Source organism: Helianthus annuus, chromosome 12, assembly GCF_002127325.2.
Source record: "Helianthus annuus cultivar XRQ/B chromosome 12, HanXRQr2.0-SUNRISE, whole genome shotgun sequence".
In the NCBI taxonomy this organism is placed as follows: domain Eukaryota; kingdom Viridiplantae; phylum Streptophyta; class Magnoliopsida; order Asterales; family Asteraceae; genus Helianthus; species Helianthus annuus.
In genome coordinates, this window is record NC_035444.2 from 36,371,752 (window position 1) to 36,395,834 (window position 24,083).

Here is a 24,083-nt window from a genome sequence, read left to right on the forward strand (position 1 = left end):
ATTTATTTATTAAACAAGTAGCTGTGCCACGTTGGGTTCTAAGGTGTACACCATATGAGTATGTATATGAAACATATCTGGCACTAACTACCATCAGCAACAAGCGAGTCAAACAAACCCATCCTTATGACCCCAAATTTTACCAGCAAGTTCAATGCATATATTCACAGGTTAGTGAAAAAAAAAAAAACTACTTCATATTCAATTATTAAAGGAAGAATTGTATTTGGTTTATTAAAGTATATCTTTATTTAGATTTTTGAAGCATATTGATGACATGAGTGCTATTACATATAAGCTTATGATTGGATCATCATATTGCAAGTAATTGTCTGACTATGGCACTTTATTATAATTTATAGTTGTGATTAATTTGATAGGCAATTTAAATAAATAAACTAGCTAAATGTGTGTGTTGACTTCATTTGGATTTCCAGTAGGCTCGATGCACGCTACCAATTTTGTAACGGGTTTGGGGTTGACATGTTTTTAGAGCGGAGAGCGGTGGTCGCCGGCTATTTCAGAGACGCCATGGAGATGAAAAGAAAGTGAGTCAGCCATGGCCCAGGTGGATGGAAGTTGAGTATGGTATTGGTGATATTATGAATGAGAAATTGAGAATTGAGGGAAGACAATCTCAAAGTGTTATTGGATCGAAGGTGGCAGGTATGAAATTGGAACAGTTGTGTGTGCTTTTTTGCTCAACGGCGCAAAGGTACAACAAGATTGTTTGAGTTACTGTGAATGTAGAAGAAAGGAATCAAAGATCTAAAAGTGGCGACTTGCAGGTATGTTCATACTCCTAAACTTCATGTGTTTTTCTTACCTTTTTTGGAGTTTTGCTATTTTGGCCAGTTCATTGCTAATAGTATAACTTTATCATGTAAATATTTATGGGTTTTTGGCTGGTTCTATCGTTAGGCTTTTGTTGCTCCAGGTGGGAATTTTAGGGGTTTTGAGACTTCTATCTACTGAAATAAAAAGGCGACCTGCTGTAACGACCCACAAACCGAAATTGAAATTAATAAAAAAAATTTTCTTACTTTACTATACGAGATAAAATAACTAAGTTATGTAACTTAGTTATTAACATAAAGGTTGGATGGTTGAAAATTGGAGTATTGGGTTCAAATAACCAAAAACCTAGTTAGAGGGACTAAAAGTGGCATTTGGGACAAACTTTATAAAAATTCAGGTTTTAAGTGGGGAATATGTATATGTCGACATATACATATGCACAGAAAGAAGAAAAAGAAGTTTTCCCCACAACTCTCTAAATCAAGGCAATTGAAGAAGGATTTGAAGCTAAAATCAATGCATGAATGAAGATCCTTCACCATCTAGCTTTAATAGACATGTGGTAAGTTGTAGAATTCAATTTGGTGGTTTTGCATGAAGTGGGTTATGATCAATCCATGAATTTGTATGAAATTAAGCATGAATATATGTTAGAATGACCATATAGGGCATGGGTTATGCAAGAATTTAAGTAATTTGATGTTTTGTTATAAAACCCACTTGTAGTGGTAAGGATGGTGATATGAATGAATTATCTATGTTCAATTCTTGTGTAATTTTGATGTATAATGTGGTATATGATGAATTCTTGTTAGATAAATTGAACATGATATGAGTTTACTTGATGTTTAGTGGTGTTGATGAATGAAATCATGAAGTAGGAAGTGAAGCATGATAGACTTGTACATTATGCTTGAATAGTGGTATGCACACCAAGTGTTCGATGAAATGTATAGGTGAAATTGCTAGAAGAGATCGAATGCAAGTAAAGGATGAAAATGTATAACATGAGAATGTCATGTATTTAGTGGTAATGGAACATGAGAAATGTATTTTAGATGGAATACATGTATGATTTTAGGTTGATTATATGATTTGGTAAAAAGTATGCATTAGAAGGTTGTACTCTATGTTAGAGTGGTATAATGTTCACCATATGTTTGACTGATTTCTTAATTGAAATTATGGATTAAACGTACAATAAATGTGAAGCATATGAGATTTGTAGAAAGGAGTAATATTGGAATGATATTGGTTTAGCTAATATGTGTTATAGTGTTAGTTGCAGACACATGAAAATGATAGTATGAATGATATGTATTACATATATGTGTGCGTGTAAGAAATTATATGCCCGTATGTGTGTCCTAGAACATGAGTATGAAATGCATGTAGTGTTATTAGTATGGTTAACTTTATCAACGTAAACGTATGGTTATAAGGATGAAAACTTGTATGTTTGATAGTTGACTTTCTGGAGAGTCAACGAAGGTGAGAATAGTGTGGTAGGCTTCCAAACATAAATGTAAGACTCGAGAACTCATACGGTACATGTTATATCATTATGTGTTGTGTATGATGCATGTAGAATTATACGAGCTTGAAAAGATGTGATTGTTGATCTATACCTTATGTTGTTAAAAATGATTAATGAAAGTCTAATGTAAAGTATGAATTGGAGATGATTGACTATAAGTATGGGTTTGTATGCTAATGAAGAATATAGATGTGGTGACATGAAAGGATAGGAAGCACATTGGCACGGACTCAAGCATGGAAGGCTAACAGGTCAAAAGGAGGCGAGGAAGCAAGCACAGACAAGGATGCTTAAAGTAAGTGATTTCCTGAATCACTTCTTACATATAAATGAAGTTAAGTTGGTAAGTCGTTGGTGGTCATCTATGTTTGGACTTACGCGGTAGAAGTGAACGGGTCAAAATGTAGAAAGAAACGTAGCGTGATGCGTTAGATGGTTTGATCTTAGGGTTAAGTAGCAAAAGGATATGGGGGCCAGAATTATGGTCATGTTACGTCTTGGAAGCATGAAAAATATGGAAGAAGGAAGTTCATATATCTAACGGTTGTCTTGTGAAAATTAAAAAGGAAGAAGGGTTAGAGTAAAAGAACCTGTCGTAAGCTACGGCAGGTCAGCCGTAGCTTACGGACAAGCAGACAAGGGGAAACAACAGCAAGCTGTAGTAATCTACAGCTAATGTTCACTCAAGAGTTGAAATGTTCACTGAACAAGAATGTTCACTCAACAGTTGGAACGTTCGCTCGTCAGCAAGAATGTTCACTCAACAGTTGGAACGTTCACTCGTCAGCAAGAATGTTCACTCAACAGTTGGAACGTTCACTCGTCGGCAAGAATGTTCACTCAACAGTTGGAACGTTCACTCGTCAGCAAGAATGTTCACTCAACAGTTGGAACGTTCACTCATCAGTAAGAATGTTCACTCAACAGTTGAAATGTTCACTCATGAGCAAGAACGTTCACTCAAAGTATGTGTGGGAAAGAAATAAGTTTGGAGATATGTATGTGTATAGATCTACCTACATGTTAGTGACTGAATCCATAGGTAAGCATGAATAGAAATGAACATGCACGTAAGTTTGTACGTATGAGACTTATTTATATGAATTTTGTGACTAGGATATGTTAGTAAAATTATATGGGAATGTAAGTGGTATGTAAGAGCTTGTATGTATGTATGTGTGTGTGTGTGTGTATAAATATACATAAATGTGTATGCACAAAGTGGGATTGATTGTACACGAAAGAATAGAGCTTGTATACATGTATGCATGGCTACAATACGTTTGAGTATTAACGTTACTAATCAAGTGCTTTGAGAATGAAATGAAAATGCAGGTATACTATTGTTGTCCTTATGAAGATTTAATGATTGGGATGCAAGATTGTACTTGGAATGATAATCGAAAGGATAAGCATGAGTAGAAAAGAAAAATGTGGCATGGTCATTTAGTTTATGTATGTTTAGATTATAAATGACGTCACCAAATATTAATGATGCGCATGTATGTGGTGATTGCAGGTTGCACGGAATTAACATCATTATGGAGTCTAAGAGGTTGAAGATCGAGTCAAAGAGCAAGGATTGTATGGGAAGAGTAGTCACATGACTTGTATTTATATATTACATTTGATGCGTTAATTAAGAATGAAGGTTGTAAATATTTTCAAGAAAGTGTTTGACATTTTAGAAATGAACCCCCAAGTATGTAATATCGATAAGAAAGAAAGAATTTTTGAGTCGGTATTTTCCGCTGCGTCTCTTTTGGTTAAAACATGTTAGGGTGTTACAAGTTGGTATCAGAGTCCTGGTTTGAGAGAATCAAGTACGAGGAAGTAAGTACTTGAACTCAAATCTGTGTGCTCTTGTGACAAGAAAACCGTACAATCCAGGACTCGATCAAGATCCAAAGGTAGAATTGAATGTAAGCATGTACTTATGTATTCATATAAAGAAGCTAACTGTATTGTATATGCAAGGTAAGCTTAAGTGTTTGAGGAGGATGATCCGGGGATGTGGACTAGGATTGTAACACCCCCAAAATTCCACCTGCGGAAACCCCGCGAGGCGTGTTACGCATCAGAGTACGAGCCACCAATCACATTGAACCAATGGTAAATACTTAATAAAACATGCCATTAATTAACAATAGAAAATGTCAAACATGATATCAATTCTCAAGATGTTGTGTAGCGGAAGCATGTAATAAATCGTTTAGCAATTGTTTCATAATAATACTTAAAATCAATGTATCAAATGTAAGTTAATCTAAGAGCCTCGATCCATGACCACTCCAGCACTCCCAGATAGCAAGTCCATGTTCCAAATGTTAATGACCTACAAGCATGCAGACAAGTGTGTCAGACGACGCTGGTGAGTTCAAAGTTTTGTTAACGTGTTTTGTTACCAGATGTATGTTAATGCGATTCAACGTTGCAATACGATGTTGCTCATATCATGCTAGATACCCTAGGGAGTGTGCCCATATGTATCCGGGGAGTGTGCCCCTTAACAACCTGGAAGTGTCCAGACCCCAAGATTCAATAATCAAAGCCCAATTTAAATGTTTACCCAATGTTCCCTTCCAATGTTTACTAGTTGTCCCAAACCACCGAGACGCATGCTTGAGAAATGCAGTGAACTCACCTTGGTTTGCTCGGTAAGGTACACAAAAGGTTCTTGAATTAAGAGTGATCAATCACGTCCTAACAGGGTTACCATACAAGTCAGGTTTTGACTTAAGTAATGCACGTTGGTTTCACATAAGTTAACACAGTACGGACATGCGAAGATCATGGTAAACACGTAACAGTTAAACAATGCATTCAACTAGTGCGAGTAAACTAGGCCCAAAAGTAATCGGCCCAACATGTTGTGCGATCCGCAACATGTTGTGCGATCCGTAACAGCCCGGTCCAAACATTAAGTAAGCCCAACAATTAAACCGAACAACAACTTGTGCGATCAGCTTTATTACCCAGCCCAAGTCTACGGCCCAGTAAATAACCTTAGGCCTTGTGCGATCCTATTGGGTTGTGCGGTCGTACCTGGCCCAACAATTATCATACGGCCCAAACAATAATCAAACAAACATCCTTGTGCGACTGGAGACCCCTTGTGCGATCAGGGCCCCTTGTGCGATCAGATCAGCTTGTGCGACTGATCTAGTTGTGCGAGTAGGCATCTTGTGCTACCGAGATGCCTTGTGCGAGTAGGCATCTTGTGCTACCGAGATGCCTTGTGCGAGTGGACCTCTTGTACGATCAAGAGGTCTTGTGCGACCAGTTCAATCATTCCAAAAATCAAGCAATTCGGTTACAACAATTTATCAGTTTCCAATTTAACATACTATCAATTAACATCTAATAGTTTCAAAACCAATCAATTATCGATCAAACGAGGCAATTATAGACTAACCCATAAGAACCCTAATCCGATTCAACATGAACAATATTCTTAAACATATTATCCAGATTCTTATGAACCCTAAAGATCTACCAACATGAACAATAATCATCCGGTTTATAATACATCAGGGCCGATTTCTGAGTGTTCGGTTCTTGGTTAATATCATGCAAATCCGATTAATGTCTACCACTTTCTAACATTCATAACAAGCCGATTTCATGATCACTATCATTCAATCTATATGTGAGCCGATCAACAAGAACATCACATACGGTTCCTCATCGATAATCATGTCAACACACTAACCATAATATCAAAACATGAATCATAATACCAAGTAACAAAACATAGGACACTAACCGTTTCAGGGAATGATCCGAATCCTATGGACTTCGATGAGGAGGGTGTTTGGCTGCCTTCGGTTCGTGAGAGGGAGAGAGAGAGGGAGAGCTAGGGTTTGTGTGACTTGTGTGTTTTGGTAAAATGTGAGATGGTTACAACATCTCATGTGTTAATCGGTTTAGGGGGATGGGCCGAACCCACACTTGGGCTGCCCTTTTGATCCGAGTGCAAGCAATACGGCCCAATGGCCTTGTGTGTTCGAGTGTGTGTGTTGTGCGGTTGGTTCATGTTGTGCGGTTGGGCCATTATACACATACATACATTTCATTACACACAACACAAAATCATAACAATCAATAATTATAATAATTCACATAAGCATGTATCGTTACATAAAATAGGTTCGAATTGCGTGTTGTCACAGTATCCCCAACTAAAAAAAAATTTCGTCCCGAAATTTGGTATGCACTCACTAACGTAAGCTATATTGTTCACTAGTTTTCCTGGGGTGTCACATCATCCCCCACTTGAATGGGAATTTCGTCCCGAAATTCACTAGTTGCATCAACATTAAGTTTGCTAGGTTTTGCCTGATCTTTGGGGAACAAATGTGGATACTTAAGTTTCATCTGGTCCTCGCGTTCCCACGTGAACTCTGGACCACGTCTTGAGTTCCAACAAACTCTCACAATCGGTATGCGGCTGTGTTTACGAACTTTAACTTCCCGATCCATAATCTCAATTGGTTCTTCGACAAACTGCAATTTGTCATCTATCTTCAGCTCTTGAAATGGTACAACTAGTGTTTCATTAGCCAAACACTTCTTTAACTGCGATACGTGAAACACATCATGGACATTACCCAACTCAGCGGGTAATTCCAACCTGTAGGCCACCTTTCCAATCCGTTCTAAAATTTTGAATGGTCCTACATAACGAGGGTTTAGTTTGCTGCGTTTCCCAAAACGCACCACACCCTTCCAGGGTGAAACCTTTAACATAACGCGATCATTAACTTCAAATTCCAACGGTTTACTAGGCTTGTCAGCGTAGCTTTTCTGGCGGTCGCGAGCTGCGGCCATACGGTTTCGGATCTGCACAATGCTTTCTGACGCCTCAAGCACAAACTCAGGGCCTGTGATCTGACTATCACCCACCTCAAGCCAACAGAGAGGTGAACGACATTTCTGTCCGTACAGTGCTTCGAACGGAGCTGCCTTAATACTTGTATGGTAGCTGTTGTTGTAGGAGAACTCTATCAATGGCAAGTGTTTCTCCCACCCCTTCCCAAAATCAATCACACACGCCCGCAACATGTCTTCAAGTGTCTGGATGATGCGCTCGCTTTGACCATCCGTCTGCGGGTGATAAGCGGTACTCATGTCGAGTTGGGCACCGAACGATTTATGCATTGACTGCCATAACTCTGAAGTGAAACGCGGATCTCGGTCTGAAATGATAGAAGTTGGCACCCCATGCCTAGAAACCACTTCCTTAAGGTAGATTGCTGCCAATTGAGAAAACTTGTCTGTTTCCTTGATTGCTAAGAAGTGTGGTGACTTTGTGAGGAGATCAACAATCACCCAAATGGTATCGTTCCCAGCCTGAGTTCTGGGTAATCCTGTCACAAAATCCATAGCGATCTGTTCCCACTTCCATGTGGGTATCTCTGGTTGCTGCAGTAGGCCTGAGGGCTTTTGATGCTCCGCTTTGACTTTAGCACAAGTCAAACATTTGCTGACGTAGGTTGCTATATGAGCTTTCATGCTAGGCCACCAGTACGTAGTTTTTAAGTCATGGTACATCTTATCTGATCCAGGATGTACGGAGTAACGTGACTTATGTGCCTCTTCCATTACAAGTTCTCGTAAGTTGCCAAAGAATGGGACCCAAATGCGTCCGGTTACGTAGTAAGCACCGTCTCCCTTTTGCTCTAGTCGTTGTCTTGAGCCGCGTAAAGCTTCAGCTTGGACGTTCTCTGGTTTCAACGCTTCTAACTGAGCGTCTCGTATCTGGGAAGGAAGATTGGACTGGATCCTGAGTTGCAATGCTCGTACACGCCTAGGTGCATTATCCTTTCTGCTGAGGGCGTCAGCTACAACGTTTGCCTTGCCCGGATGATACTTGATGGCACATTCATAATCGTTCAATAATTCCACCCATCGTCGTTGTCGCATATTCAATTCTTTCTGGTCGAGGATATGCTGAAGACTCCTATGGTCGGTGTAGATGGTGCATTTGGTACCGTACAGATAGTGCCTCCAGATCTTCAACGCAAATACCACCGCTCCTAACTCCAAGTCGTGTGTCGTGTAATTTTTCTCATGAATCTTCAACTGCCGCGAGGCATAGGCTATCACCTTCTCGCGCTGCATTAACACACAACCGAGACCCTGAATCGACGCATCACAATATACCACAAAATCTTCGGTGCCCTCTGGTAAAGACAAGATTGGTGCACTGTAAAGTTTCTGTTTCAGAACTTGGAAAGCCTCTTCCTGCTTCGTTCCCCAAGAGTACGTCGTGTTCTTCTATGTCAGCGAGGTGAGGGGTTGCGCGATCTTCGAGAAATCTTTAATGAACCTTCGATAATATCCTGCGAGTCCAAGGAATTGTCGCACCTCGGAGGGAGTCTTTGGTGCCGCATAATTCTTAACTGCATCCACCTTTGCAGGATCCACATGTATCCCTTTCTCATTAACAACGTGGCCAAGGAAATGCACTTCTCGAATCCAAAAGTCACACTTAGAAAATTTTGCATACAGCTGTTCCCTTCTCAAAAGTTCCAAGATGAGGCGTAGGTGACGCTCGTGATCTTCCTTGTTCTTGGAATAGACTAAAATGTCGTCAATAAACACTATAACAAACTCGTCGAGGTATGGCTTACATACGCGGTTCATGAGATCCATGAAAACCGCGGGTGCATTCGTCAATCCAAACGGCATGACCAAAAACTCATAGTGTCCGTAGCACGTTCGAAAAGCAGTCTTGGGAACATCATCCTCCCTAACCCGCACCTGATGATAACCCGACCTTAAGTCGATCTTTGAATAGAAACTTGACCCTTGCAACTGGTCAAACAAGTCGTCGATGCGTGGTAACGGATAGCGGTTCTTAATGGTTACCTTGTTGAGCTCTCGATAATCGATACACCTACGGAATGACCCGTCTTTCTTCTTCACAAACAGAACTGGGGCTCCCCAAGGCGAAGAACTGGGTCGAATAAAACCCCTATCCAACAATTCTTGTAGCTGATTAGATAATTCCTGTAACTCCCCAGGTGCTAGCCGGTAGGGAGCTCGAGCAATTGGAGCCGCTCCTGGCGCAAGATCAATCTGGAATTCTACTTGTCGGTGAGGAGGTAACCCTGGTAACTCCTCTGGGAACACATCAGCGAATTCTCGCACTACTGGTAGATCCTCGATCTTTCTTTCTTCAGGCTGAGCGTTGGTAACTAACGCTAACATTGCAGGATACCCCTTTTGTAGGTACTGCTGTGCACGCATGGCCGTGATAATACCAACCATCGTCCCACTACGATGCCCTTGAACTAATAATGACTCCCCATCAGGGAGAGGAATACGCACAATCTTCTCCTTACACAAAATTTCTGCTTGGTGTTTAGACAACCAATCCATGCCTACCACTATGTCAAAACTACCGAGTGTAACAGGAAGGAGGTCAATATCAAACACCTGACCCACGAGATCTAGTTTGCACCCGAAAAGGACATTCGAGGCTTCTATCGTCTTACCATCTGCTAGCTCTACTACTTGTTTAACTTCTAAAGGTGTTGGGGTTATCCCTAATCGTTGACTAAACTCTAGGGACACATAACTCCAATCGGCACCCGAATCAAATAATACAGAAGCAATACGATTGTTAACAGGAAACGTACCAGTTACAACGTTGCCGTCATTCCTGGCATCCCCTGCTCCAAGCTGGAACATTCTGCCTCGAGCACCATTTCCCCCATTGTTGCCGTTGTTGTTGTTGTTGTTGTTCCCAGTATTGTTATTATTCGGGCGGTTGTTGTCGTTAGCGTTCTGGTTTAGCTGAGGGCAATCCCGCTTAAAGTGACCCTCGTCCCCACACTGATAGCACCCCTTTCTGAAGCCCTGATTCTGCTGGGGTGGTTGTCCCTGCTGTCTCTGATTTTGCTGGTTCTGTTGCTGCTGGTGTTTGGGCTGTGGAGCTCTACAATCCCTGGCCTCATGGCCCGCCTTACCACACCTGTTACATGTCCGACCACACGACCCGAAATGATGATAGCCACACTTGTTACACCGTGGCTTCCTCCCCGCATACTGACCCTGACTTTGGCTACCCCCTTGGCCTTGATTGATAGAAGACGACTGGCTGGTGCCGCGATTGCTATAGTTGTCTGGCCTTTTCTGAGTCTGACCCGCACTAGATGCTTTGTCGTAATCATTCCACTTCCGCTTGTTATCATTAGCGGACGCAGTGGCAGTGGGTGCAGCAGTAGTAGTGGTTGAAACACGCGGTGGTAACGAGTTGCTCTCTACTTCTTGATCCACAATCTTGTGGGTTAAACGGACAATCTGTGTCAAATCATTAAGATGTGCTACAGTAACCAGGCTTTTCACACGCGGAGGCAGCCCCTTGATAAATAACTCAATCCTCCGAGACATGGGCCGTGACAAGTTCGGACACATGTCAGCCAATTCATACGATCGCTTCACATACGCTTCGACTTCGGATCCAACCATCTTCAAGTCGTAGTACTCGTTTTCCAACTTCTGGACCTCGTCCCGAGGGCAATACTCTTCCCGAATCAGTTCTTTAAAGTCATCCCAAGTTGTAGCATTCGCTACCTCGATGCCCAACAGTTGGACTTGAGCATTCCACCACGTTAGGGCACCATCCGCCAAGGTACCCGCAGCATATTTCACCCTGTCCCCAGCGGGACAGTTACAAATAGCGAACACGGTGTGACAACCTGTACTTTAGACTTATCTTGTGTAACGTTACATGCCTATGCGATACTTTGATCCAATGAATGTTATGTTATTATGTGCATTATGTGTGTATGTATGTTATATGAATGTTACACGAGCCCAAACCACACACTATAACCCGATCGCACAAGGCTAACCGGTCACACAAGCCCATTCGGGCCACTCCTTGTAATCGGACACCATAGGGCAGCCGAGTTGGGCTCAGCCCACTCCCCACTCGCAAACACAAAACCAAATGTAGGGGTTTGATTTTCATTGTTTTGCAAAAACACATTAACACACACAAACCCTAGAAGCTCTTTTCCTCTCTCTCTCGTTTCTCTTGGAACCCGACGGCAACACCCCTCAATTCTCGAAGCCTTGTAATCGGATCATCCTCTACCTTTTGGTTAGTGCCTTGCTTTATGATTTCGTATCGATTGATGTGTGTTTATAATAGTCATGCATGATGATATAGGAATTGTGTTTAGCATGATTGATCTTGTTGAATGATATGTGGTTACTTGTCATGAAATCGGCTCTCATGTATTGCATTATAGATTTGTTAAACATATGATGCTCGAATCAACCGGCTGGGATATTGTTGAACTCGGATATTATGGTTAGGTTATAGAGTTTAAATCTGATTATATGTGTTGTGGTAAATTATTGTTCAAGCTTGTTCATATGTATGATACTAGGGTTCATATGGATTTAAGAATAAGTTGCCTTGTTTGATCGAGAAATTACATATTGTGAAACTGTTAGTTGTTGATTGATTTTATGCAAGTTTGGAAACCACGAAACTGATTGCATGAAACATGGAAATCTGTTACAATTTGATAGCCACACGGTTGCGACTCGAGACCACACACTTCCGGCACAAACCGCACCAGTCGAGACCGAGGTTGCGAGTCCCGTTGCGACTCGAAACCGGACCATGACAAGCCGAGACCGAGGTTGCGAGTCCCGTTGCGACTCGAAACCGGACCATGACGAGCCGAGACCAGCCCTCTTGCGACTCGAGACACTCCTGTTGCGACTCGAGATTGCTGGTTGCGACTCGAGACCAGTTATTTCGCACACACTGTTTTGGACCCTACCCTATCACGGGCCCAATCGATTGGGCCAAGTAATTGGACTTACGTACTTGACTGCTAATTGGACTGTCTATGCTAGCTGGGCCGGGTATAGTTTGGGCTTAGACATCCGAATCGCACATGTGGTGAATTTGCTATACTTTGATTGTTTGCATGCTATACGTGTTTGCTATGATTACTTGAACCACACCTGACTTGTATAATAACCATGATAGGACGTGGTTGACCACTTACTAGCTTACCTGTACTTTCTGTGTATCTGCCGAGCAACCCAAGGTGAGTTCACACAAGCCAAGGCATGGGGTTCCCAGGGTGGGAATGGGGATTTGATGATTTACTGTTCGTACATAGATGATAGAACCTACTGCTAGACTAGTAACACTCATTGAACGATCTTCGCACACATGCCAAGAGTTGGCCGCGATATTATGACTGACTTCGCACACCTGCCTTTGGAAGGCCGCGAACTATAATCTGCAAATCTTCGCACACCTGCCTGGTAGGCCGCGATACAAACAAACCTAGTCTAGAATACTCGGGAGGAACATCCCCTAATATCTTCGCACACCTGCCTGGGAGGCCGCGATACGAACTAAACGATGTACGACTTAACGAACGAACAAAATGCTACTCACACTATACTATTACTGAACTGTTAACTGTGAACTCGCTCAACTAGTTGTTGATTATCTGCTGCATGCCTTGCAGGACCTTAGGTACATTATGGAGCTTGCACAGGGAGGAGCAGGTCGTTGTGGGATACGGATCGTGAACGATATTTGAACTTATAACTTATTTGGGTTTTCATTATTATGCTTCCGCTACTTAAACAAAGTTTGGTTTTTGAAACATCAATCATGTCGTGATGAATTACTTTATCTACTTTCATTATTAAATGCTATGTTTGATATGATTGATGGCTTGATCCTGGTCACGTCACGCCTCCAAGCGGTGGTACTCCGCGTGTGGGATTTTGGGGGTGTGACAGATTGGTATCAGAGCCATTGGTTATAGAGAACTAGGTTTTAATATGGGAAAACGTTTTTATTAAAACCAGACTATAACCAGAACAGTGCTCGCAACGATCCACAACGACGCTTCGCTCCACGTGCAAGACTCGACATCCTAGGTAATAAGGTTTATGTTTATTGCATGTATGCTAGAACTATATAGAACTTTGCTCGCATTACGTTTAGATACACATGACTTTATTACATGAGAACACCTACGTGCTTACACTTTTCTGTCATCGCCCTACTCGCGAACCACTCTCACTTGCGTTACTTTTACTATGAAGATCATGTCTGGACGAATTAACATGACACAAGCCCAGCTAGAGGCTCTCGTTCAAGCTCAAGTTGCTGCGGCACTTGCAGCTGCTCAAGCAGGTAGTATATCCTGTAGTCATAACTTACGCTAGGATCTTTAGATCCTACACTCCTAAACTAGCCCTTGTATTTAAACTTTGCCCTATTCGTACACAATAGGTCAACCAGCGCAGCAGCAAGTTTTCACCTTTAAGAACTTCATGGACTGTCGTCCAAGTACTTTCAGCGGCACAGAGGGGGCAGTGGGACTCCTCCACAGGTTTGAGAAGCTAGAGTCAGTATTCGAGATGTGTGAATGCCCTGAGGCTCGCAGGGTGAAATACGCCACTGGCACGCTAGAAGGAATAGCACTAACTTGGTGGAACGCCCAAGTTCAGATCTTAGGGTTGGCAGCTGCTAACGCCACACCCTGGAACGAATTCAAGGAACTTATCAAGCGTGAGTACTGCACAAGGGATGATATTCACAAGTTGGAGAATGAGTTTTATCACTTGAAGATGACGGGGTCAGAGATAGAAGCTTATACGAAGCGATCGAACGAACTGGCTATTTTGTGTCCTACCATGGTAGACCCTCCCATCAAGCGTATCGAATTGTACCTCAAGGGTCTAGCCTCAGAGATTCAGAGCCATGTTACATCGGCAAACCTCGATAACATCCAAGACATCCAGCGTCTTGCTCATCGCCTCACGGATCAGGCGGTGGAACAGAACAAGCTGCCAAAACGCATCAGTGCTACCACTACTGCTGTCACTACTTCTGCTACTCCCAGTGACAACAAACGGAAATGGGATGGGGACTCCAGCAAGGGATCAGTATCTGTTCAGTCCCAAACACAGCAGCGTCGCACCAACGATTATCAGAGTCCGAATCAGCAATCATCGGGCAGTCAGGGGCAGAATGGTTATAGGGGAACTCACCCATGGTGTGGTAGGTGCAACAAACACCATAGTGGAAGGTGTCGCAGGGAACGATGTCAAAGATGCCTCAAGCCGGGTCATGAGGCAAAGGATTGTAGAAGCTCACGGCCAGCAAACCAGAACCAACAACTCCCACCACCAGCTCCACAAGACCAGCAGCAGCCGCCACAGCGTGGGAACCGGGGATGTTTCCAGTGTGGGGCTGAAGGTCATTTCAAACGCGATTGCCCTCAACTGAACCAGAACCAGAATCGCAACAACAATCAGGGCAATGGGAACAACAACAACAACGGGGGAAACAACAACAATAATGGCAACGAAGCTAGGGGACGCGCTTTTGTGCTAGGTCGAGGTGACGCAGTGAACGATCCCAACGTGGTTATGGGTAAGTTTCTCCTTGATGATATTTATGTTACTGTTTTATTCGATTCGGGTGCGGATACAAGTTATATTTCTGTGAAAGCCAGTAAATTGCTAAAATGTACATCAACACCCCTAAGCACCAAACACATCGTAGAACTAGCTAACGGTAAGAGTTTAGAAGCCACGCAGATAGTCAAGGGTTGTAGTATTGTCTTAGCCGGTCATTCTCCATCGACCTTATTCCCATAGTCTTGGGAAGTTTTGATATCGTTATTGGGATGGATTGGTTATCCCAACATCAGGCAGAGATCTTATGCAGCGAGAAGATTATTCGCATTCCCCGTTCTGGTCAGGAACCTCTTGAAGTTCAAGGCGACAAGAGTGGTGCTGTGGTTGGCATCATCTCTTTCTTGAAGGCTCAGAAATGTCTGCGCAAGGGTCACACCGCAATCTTGGCGCTCGTTTCAGATGCATCAGTGAAGGAAAAGAAATTGGAAGATATTCCAATTGTTCGCGACTACCCTCAGGTGTTTCCTGAAGACTTACCTGGCTTACCGCCTCATCGTCAGGTCGAATTTCAAATCGAGCTCGCTCCAGGAGCAGCACCCATAGCTCGCGCACCATATCGTCTAGCTCCATCAGAACTGGAAGAACTATCAAAGCAGCTACAAGAGCTCTTGGAAAAGGGCTTCATTCGTCCAAGCTCTTCGCCTTGGGGAGCTCCAGTACTATTTGTGAAAAAGAAGAACGGTACCTTCAGGATGTGTATAGACTACAGAGAACTCAACAAGGTGACGGTGAAGAACCGTTACCCTCTTCCGCGCATAGATGATTGATTCGTCCAGTTGCAAGGGTCGTGTTACTATTCCAAGATAGACTTGAGGTCTGGCTATCATCAGCTGAGAGTCCGGGATGAGGACGTCTCCAAAACCGCATTCAGAACTCGTTATGGCCACTACGAGTTTCTTGTCATGCCGTTCGGGTTAACGAACGCACCTGCCGTATTCATGGACCTTATGAACAGGGTGTGCAAACCCTATCTTGACAAGTTCGTCATAGTATTCATCGACGACATCCTGATCTACTCCAAGAGTCAAGAGGAGCACGAGCAGCACCTACGCCTTATTCTGGAACTCCTACGGAAGGAACAGCTGTACGCTAAGTTTTCGAAATGCGACTTCTGGCTTCGTGAAGTCCAATTTCTAGGCCACGTAGTGAACAAGGATGGGATTCATGTCGATCCATCCAAGGTAGACTCGATCAGAAACTGGCCTGCACCACTTACGCCAACGGAAATACGCCAATTCTTGGGTTTGGCGGGTTACTACAGACGGTTTATTAAAAACTTTTCAAAGATTGCTCAGCCGCTTACGCTACTGACACAGAAGGGTGTCACCTATCGCTGGGGAGAGCCTCAGGAGACTGCTTTCCAGCACTTAAAGGATAGACTTTGCAGTGCACCTATCCTCTCATTGCCAGAGGGCACGGACGATTTCGTAGTATATTGTGATGCATCCATCCAGGGTCTTGGATGTGTGTTAATGCAGCGCGATAAGGTTATTGCTTATGCTTCGCGCCAACTTAAGGTACATGAACGGAACTATACGACGCACGATTTAGAGCTGGGAGCTGTTGTTTTCACGCTTAAGATATGGCGACACTACCTGTACGGTACCAGGTGCACGATTTACACCGATCACAGGAGTCTCGAGCATATCCTTAAGCAAAAGGATTTGAACATGCGTCAACGACGATGGGTTGAACTACTGAACGATTACGAATGCGCTATTAAGTATCACCCAGGCAAAGCCAATGTTGTGGCTGATGCCCTCAGTCGGAAAGACACTCTACCACGGCGCGTGCGAGCGCTACAGCTTACGATTCAGTCTAGCCTTCCTGCACAGATACGAGATGCTCAGGTAGAAGCATTGAAACCCGAAAATGTCAAAGCTGAAGCCTTACGCGGCTCACGACAACGAATGGAACAGAAGGCAGACGGCGCCTACTATGTAACGGGACGTATTTGGGTCCCACTTTATGGCGGTCTACGCGAACTTGTGATGGATGAAGCACACAAGTCTCGCTACTCGGTACACCCAGGTTCGGATAAAATGTACCACGACATTAGAACTACTTATTGGTGGCCTAGTATGAAAGCCCACATCGCTACCTATGTCGGCAAGTGCTTGACCTGTGCAAGGGTCAAGGTGGAATACCAGAAACCAGCGGGTCTACTTCAACAACCCACGATACCGCAATGGAAATGGGAAGAAATTTCCATGGATTTTGTTACAGGCTTACCCAGATCCCAGCGGGGAAATGATACCATATGGGTGATCGTGGATCGACTCACCAAGTCTGCACACTTCCTAGCTATAAAGGAGACGGATAAGTTCTCCACTCTTGCAGACATCTACCTTAAGGAAGTTGTTTCGAGGCACGGGGTGCCCACCTCCATCATTTCGGATCGCGATGCACGATTCACGTCAGAACTATGGCAAGCGATGCACAAATCTTTCGGCTCACGGTTAGACATGAGCACAGCTTATCACCCTCAGACGGATGGGCAGTCTGAGCGAACGATTCAAACTCTTGAAGACATGCTTAGGGCATGTGTTATCGATTTCGGCAACGGCTGGGAAAAGCACCTCCCTTTGGTGGAGTTCTCATACAATAATAGTTATCACACCAGCATACAAGCCGCTCCATTCGAGGCATTGTACGGACGTAAATGCCGGTCACCTCTCTGTTGGGCAGAGGTGGGGGATAGTCAGATTACGGGTCCAGAGATTGTAGTGGACGCCACAGAAAAGATTGCACAAATACGACAACGCATGGCGGCAGCACGCGACCGTCAGAAAGCCTACGCGGATAAGCGTAGAAAGCCATTGGAATTTCAGGTCGGGGACCGGGTTTTACTAAAAGTCTCACCCTGGAAGGGTGTGGTTCATTTTGGCAAACGGGGCAAACTCAATCCGCGGTATGTCAGACCGTTCGAGATCATTGAGAAAATCGGCAAAGTAGCCTACAAGCTAAACCTACCAGTTGAACTCGGGGCAGTTCACAATGTATTTCACGTGTCGAATCTAAAGAAGTGCCTATCAGATGAGACCCTTATCATTCCTTTCAAAGAACTCACTATCGACGAGCGGTTGCAGTTCGTCGAGGAACCAGTAGAAATCACGGATCGGGATGTGAAGGTCCTCAAACACAAGAGAATCCCTCTTGTTCGAGTACGTTGGAACTCCAAACGTGGCCCAGAGTACACCTGGGAACGCGAAGACAGGATGACAGAAAAGTACCCCCAGTTATTCGGAACCAATACAACCACTACTGAGGCTGAAGCTACTTCTTCGGAATTTTGGGACGAAATTCCAGATCAACGGGGGGAGGATGTGACACCCTAGGAAAACCAGTGAACGTTATAATCTACCTAGCTTCCTCAGTGAGTGCGTACCAAATTTCGGGACGAAATTTCTTTTTAGTTGGGGATAATGTGACAACCTGTACTTTAGACTTATCTTGTGTAACGTTACGTGCCTATGTGATACTTTGATCCAATGAATGTTATGTTATTATGTGCATTATGTGTGTATGTATGTTATGTGAATGTTACACGAGCCCAAACCACACACTATAACCCGATCGCACAAGGCTAACCGGTCACACAAGCCCATTCGGGCCACTCCTTGTAATCGGACACCATAGGGCAGCCGAGTTGGGCTCAGCCCACTCCCCACTCGCAAACACAAAACCAAATGTAGGGGTTTGATTTTCATTGTTTTGCAAAAACACATTAACACACACAAACCCTAGAAGCTCTTTTCCTCTCTCTCTCGTTTCTCTTGGAACCCGACGGCAACACCCCTCAATTCTCAAAGCCTTGTAATCGGATCATCCTCTACCTTTTGGTTAGTGCCTTGCTTTATGATTTCATATCGATTGATGTGTGTTTATAATAGTCATGCATGATGATATAGGAATTGTGTTTAGCATGATTGATCTTGTTGAATGATATGTGGTTACTTGTCATGAAATCGGCTCTCATGTATTGCATTATAGATTTGTTAAACATATGATGCTCGAATCAACCGGCTGGGATATTGTTGAACTCGGATATTATGGTTAGGTTATAGAGTTTAAATCTGATTATATGTGTTGTGGTAAATTATTGTTCAAGCTTGTTCATATGTATGATACTAGGGTTCATATGGATTTAAGAATAAGTTGCCTTGTTTGATCGAGAAATTACATATTGTGAAACTGTTAGTTGTTGATTGATTTTGTGCAAGTTTGGAAACCACGAAACTGATTGCATGAAACATGGAAATCTGTTACAATTTGATAGCCACACGGTTGCGACTCGAGACCACACACTTCCGGCACAAACCGCACCAGTCGAGACCGAGGTTGCGAGTCCCGTTGCGACTCGAAACCGGACCATGACAAGCCGAGACCGAGGTTGCGAGTCCCGTTGCGACTCGAAACCGGACCATGACGAGCCGAGACCAGCCCTCTTGCGACTCGAGACACTCCTGTTGCGACTCGAGATCGCTGGTTGCGACTCGAGACCAGTTATTTCGCACACACTGTTTTGGACCCTACCCTATCACGGGCCCAATCGATTGGGCCAAGTAATTGGACTTACGTACTTGACTGCTAATTGGACTGTCTATGCTAGCTGGGCCGGGTATAGTTTGGGCTTAGACATCCGAATCGCACATGTGGTGAATTGCTATACTTTGATTGTTTGCATGCTATACGTGTTTGCTATGATTACTTGAACCACACCTAACTTGTATAATAACCATGATAGGACGTGGTTGACCACTTACTAGCTTACCTGTACTTTCTGTGTATCTGCCGAGCAACCCAAGGTGAGTTCACACAAGCCAAGGCATGGGGTTCCCAGGGTGGGAATGGGGATTTGATGATTTACTGTTCGTACATAGATGATAGAACCTACTGCTAGACTAGTAACACTCATTGAACGATCTTCGCACACCTGCCAAGAGTTGGCCGCGATATTATGACTGACTTCGCACACCTGCCTTTGGAAGGCCGCGAACTATAATCTGCTAATCTTCGCACACCTGCCTGGTAGGCCGCGATACAAACAAACCTAGTCTAGAATACTCGGGAGGAACATCCCCTAATATCTTCGCACACCTGCCTAGGAGGCCGCGATACGAACTAAACGATATACGACTTAACGAACGAACAAAACGCTACTCACACTATACTATTACTGAACTGTTAACTGTGAACTCGCTCAACTAGTTGTTGATTATCTGCTGCATGCCTTGCAGGACCTTAGGTACATTATGGAGCTTGCACAGGGAGGAGCAGGTCGTTGTGGGATACGGATCGTGAACGATATTTGAACTTATAACTTATTTGGGTTTTCATTATTATGCTTCCGCTACTTAAACAAAGTTTGGTTTTTGAAACATCAATCATGTCGTGATGAATTACTTTATCTACTTTCGTTATTAAATGCTATGTTTGATATGATTGATGGCTTGATCCTGGTCACGTCACGCCTCCAAGCGGTGGTACTCCGCGTGTGGGATTTTGGGGGTGTGACACACGGACTCTGCTTTCTCAAACCATCTCAGAAGTCCCACAGCCCCTTCAGTCCCGGTGAAGGTCTGTGGCTTACAGTCCATAAACATTTTGAACATACACGCAGGCTGGTTAGGTTGAGGTTGCACTTGCTGACCTAATGGACGAAAGGGAACACATTATAGCAGTGAAAAGACGTGTACGCGGTATAAGAGGAAAAGTACTTGGTACATTCCGTACCAGCTTGATAGGCTGCTAAAGCCTCAGCCACACGGGTGTTGATTAGGTCAGTCAACTCAGCCTGAGTCATGTTGATGTTGCCACGTCCGTGTTCCCGTCCACTCATGATTCTAAAGTTGGAAATGAACCGATTCAGGAAATCGAAACGAGATGGAAATCATGTATCACGTTGAGATCTACATACTACCAAGTTCACACACAACAAGGCAGAACCCTTCTCACGCTTGATAAGCCTCACTGGGATTTGCATGCACCCCACGTTATTATTAAGTGTGCACCCATAATAATAAGGCAATTTGCATGCTTATCTCAGTGCCTCTTAGCTTGCGCTCGAAGTTTCCCCCGTTCAAACAACATAACAGATGGTATCACAGGTCTATGATTCACATGAGTCGAAGAGTAGTGTCACACTATCAAGTCACTATGGTGTTTAATGTTTCATTTCATATATGTTGTGAGTGTGTGACTGCTAGGCAAGTAATGTATAAAGTGAGAGAGACGAACCTTGCAATCTGGAGTTGAGTGTCATGATCGATTTTCGAAGGTGTTCGGTTATAGTCTGGTTTTACAAAACGTTTTAAAACCTAGTTCACTATAACCAGTGGCTCTGATACCAAACTGTAACACCCCCAAAATTCCACCTGCGGAAACCCCGCGAGGCGTGTTACGCATCAGAGTACGAGCCACCAATCACATTGAACCAATGGTAAATACTTAATAAAACATGCCATTAATTAACAATAGAAAATGTCAAACATGATATCAATTCTCAAGATGTTGTGTAGCGGAAGCATGTAATAAATCGTTTAGCAATTGTTTCATAATAATACTTAAAATCAATGTATCAAATGTAAGTTAATCCAAGAGCCTCGATCCATGACCACTCCAGCACTCCCAGATAGCAAGTCCATGTTCCAAATGTTAATGACCTACAAGCATGCAGACAAGTGTGTCAGACGACGCTGGTGAGTTCAAAGTTTTGTTAACGTGTTTTGTTACCAGATGTATGTTAATGCGATTCAACTTTGCAATACGATGTTGCTCATATCATGCTAGATACCCTAGGGAGTGTGCCCATATGTATCCGGGGAGTGTGCCCCTTAACAACCTGGAAGTGTCCAGACCCCAAGATTCAATAATCAAAGCCCAATTTAAATGTTTACCCAATGTTCCCTTCCAATGTTTACTAGTTGTCCCAAACCACCGGGACGCATGCTTGAGAAATGCAGTGAACTCACCTTGGTTTGCTCGGTAAGGTACACAAAAGGTTCTTGAATTAAGAGTGATCAATCACGTCCTAACAGGGTTACCATACAAGTCAGGTTTTGACTTAAGTAATGCACGTTGGTTTCACATAAGTTAACACAGTACGGACATGTGAAGATCATGGTAAACACGTAACAGTTAAACAATGCATTCAACTAGTGCGAGTAAACTAGGCCCAAAAGTAATCGGCCCAACATGTTGTGCGATCCGCAACATGTTGTGCGATCCGTAACAGCCCGGTCCAAACATTAAGTAAGCCCAACAATTAAACCGAACAACAACTTGTGCGATCAGCTTTATTACCCAGCCCAAGTCTACGGCCCAGTAAATAACCTTAGGCCTTGTGCGATCCTATTGGGTTGTGCGGTCGTACCTGGCCCAACAATTATCATACGGCCCAAACAATAATCAAACAAACATCCTTGTGCGACTGGAGACCCCTTGTGCGATCAGGGCCCCTTGTGCGATCAGATCAGCTTGTGCGACTGATCTAGTTGTGCGAGTAGGCATCTTGTGCTACCGAGATGCCTTGTGCGAGTGGACCTCTTGTACGATCAAGAGGTCTTGTGCGACCAGTTCAATCATTCCAAAAATCAAGCAATTCGGTTACAACAATTTATCAGTTTCCAATTTAACATACTATCAATTAACATCTAACAGTTTCAAAACCAATCAATTATCGATCAAACGAGGCAATTATAGACTAACCCATAAGAACCCTAATCCGATTCAACATGAACAATATTCTTAAACATATTATCCAGATTCTTATGAACCCTAAAGATCTACCAACATGAACAATAATCATCCGGTTTATAATACATCACGGCCGATTTCTGAGTGTTCGGTTCTTGGTTAATATCATGCAAATCCGATTAATGTCTACCACTTTCTAACATTCATAACAAGCCGATTTCATGATCACTATCATTCAATCTATATGTGAGCCGATCAACAAGAACATCACATACGGTTCCTCATCGATAATCATGTCAACACACTAACCATAATATCAAAACATGAATCATAATACCAAGTAACAAAACATAGGACACTAACCATTTCAGGGAATGATCCGAATCCTATGGACTTCGATGAGGAGGGTGTTTGGCTGCCTTCGGTTCGTGAGAGGGAGAGAAAGAGGGAGAGCTAGGGTTTGTGTGACTTGTGTGTTTTGGTAAAATGTGAGATGGTTACAACATCTCATGTGTTAATCGGTTTAGGGGGATGGGCCGAACCCACACTTGGGCTGCCCTTTTGATCCGAGTGCAAGCAATACGGCCCAATGGCCTTGTGTGTTCGAGTGTGTGTGTTGTGCGGTTGGTTCATGTTGTGCGGTTGGGCCATTATACACATACATACATTTCATTACACACAACACAAAATCATAACAATCAATAATTATAATAATTCACATAAGCATGTATCGTTACATAAAATAGGTTCGAATTGCGTGTTGTCACAAGGATGAATACGAAAGCATGTAACTAGAAAAATGGACCCCAGGTACACAATATTAATATATATGGGTACCGGTGTTAGAAAAAAAAGAAAATATCCTTGGGGAGGGTAAATATTAAACGAAGGATAATGATATTGTCTTGGTAAGGTTTTAAAGATGTTGCACGATCTGAAACCCACTTCTTTGGACATAAGGTGATGATTTCATGAAGGCACGAAACTAGTATGTGGATTGCGCGCCTGGCCAGTACGCAAGAAACATGTGACATTCGTGAGACCATGATAATCATCGCAGGTATGTCCGGTAGAATTGGGTAGCAGGTGGATGTGTAGGTGTAAGAAATTGTAAGACTCTCAAGATAATGAGGGTAAATTCTAAGAATGAATATGTTTGAATTTGTAAGTAAATACGGATTAAATAAGTAAGAATGAATGGTAAGAATGAAAATGTTTGAATCCATAAGCAAGTATGGACCAACATAGTAAGAATGAAAGGTTTGAATCCACTGACGGATTCAAACATAAAGAATGAAAGGTTTGAATCCACTGATAGATTCAAACATAAAGAATGAAAGGTTTGAATCTATTGACGGATTCAAACATAAAGAATGAAAGGTTTGAATCTATTGACGGATTCAAACATAAAAGAATGCAAAGTATGAATGAAAGGTAATATCTGTAGGCAAATACATATCTAATACATAAGAGTAATATGTAAGAATGAAAAGACTGAAATCCTTAAGTAGGTATGTACAAGACACGTGAGAATGAAGGATCAGATTCATCAACGACTAAGAGT

The 24,083-nt window shown here is 43.1% G+C and overlaps 1 long non-coding RNA gene across 1 annotated transcript; it reads left to right on the plus strand.

Moving 5' to 3' along the window:
• The first annotated feature begins 1,067 nt into the window (after positions 1–1,067).
• On the plus strand, positions 1,068–4,067 carry LOC110896633. Its single transcript, XR_002568041.2, has 3 exons — positions 1,068–1,360; positions 2,542–2,630; positions 3,855–4,067. It is a non-coding gene; the product is annotated as an uncharacterized LOC110896633 (long non-coding RNA).
• Positions 4,068–24,083: the final 20,016 nt, after the last annotated feature.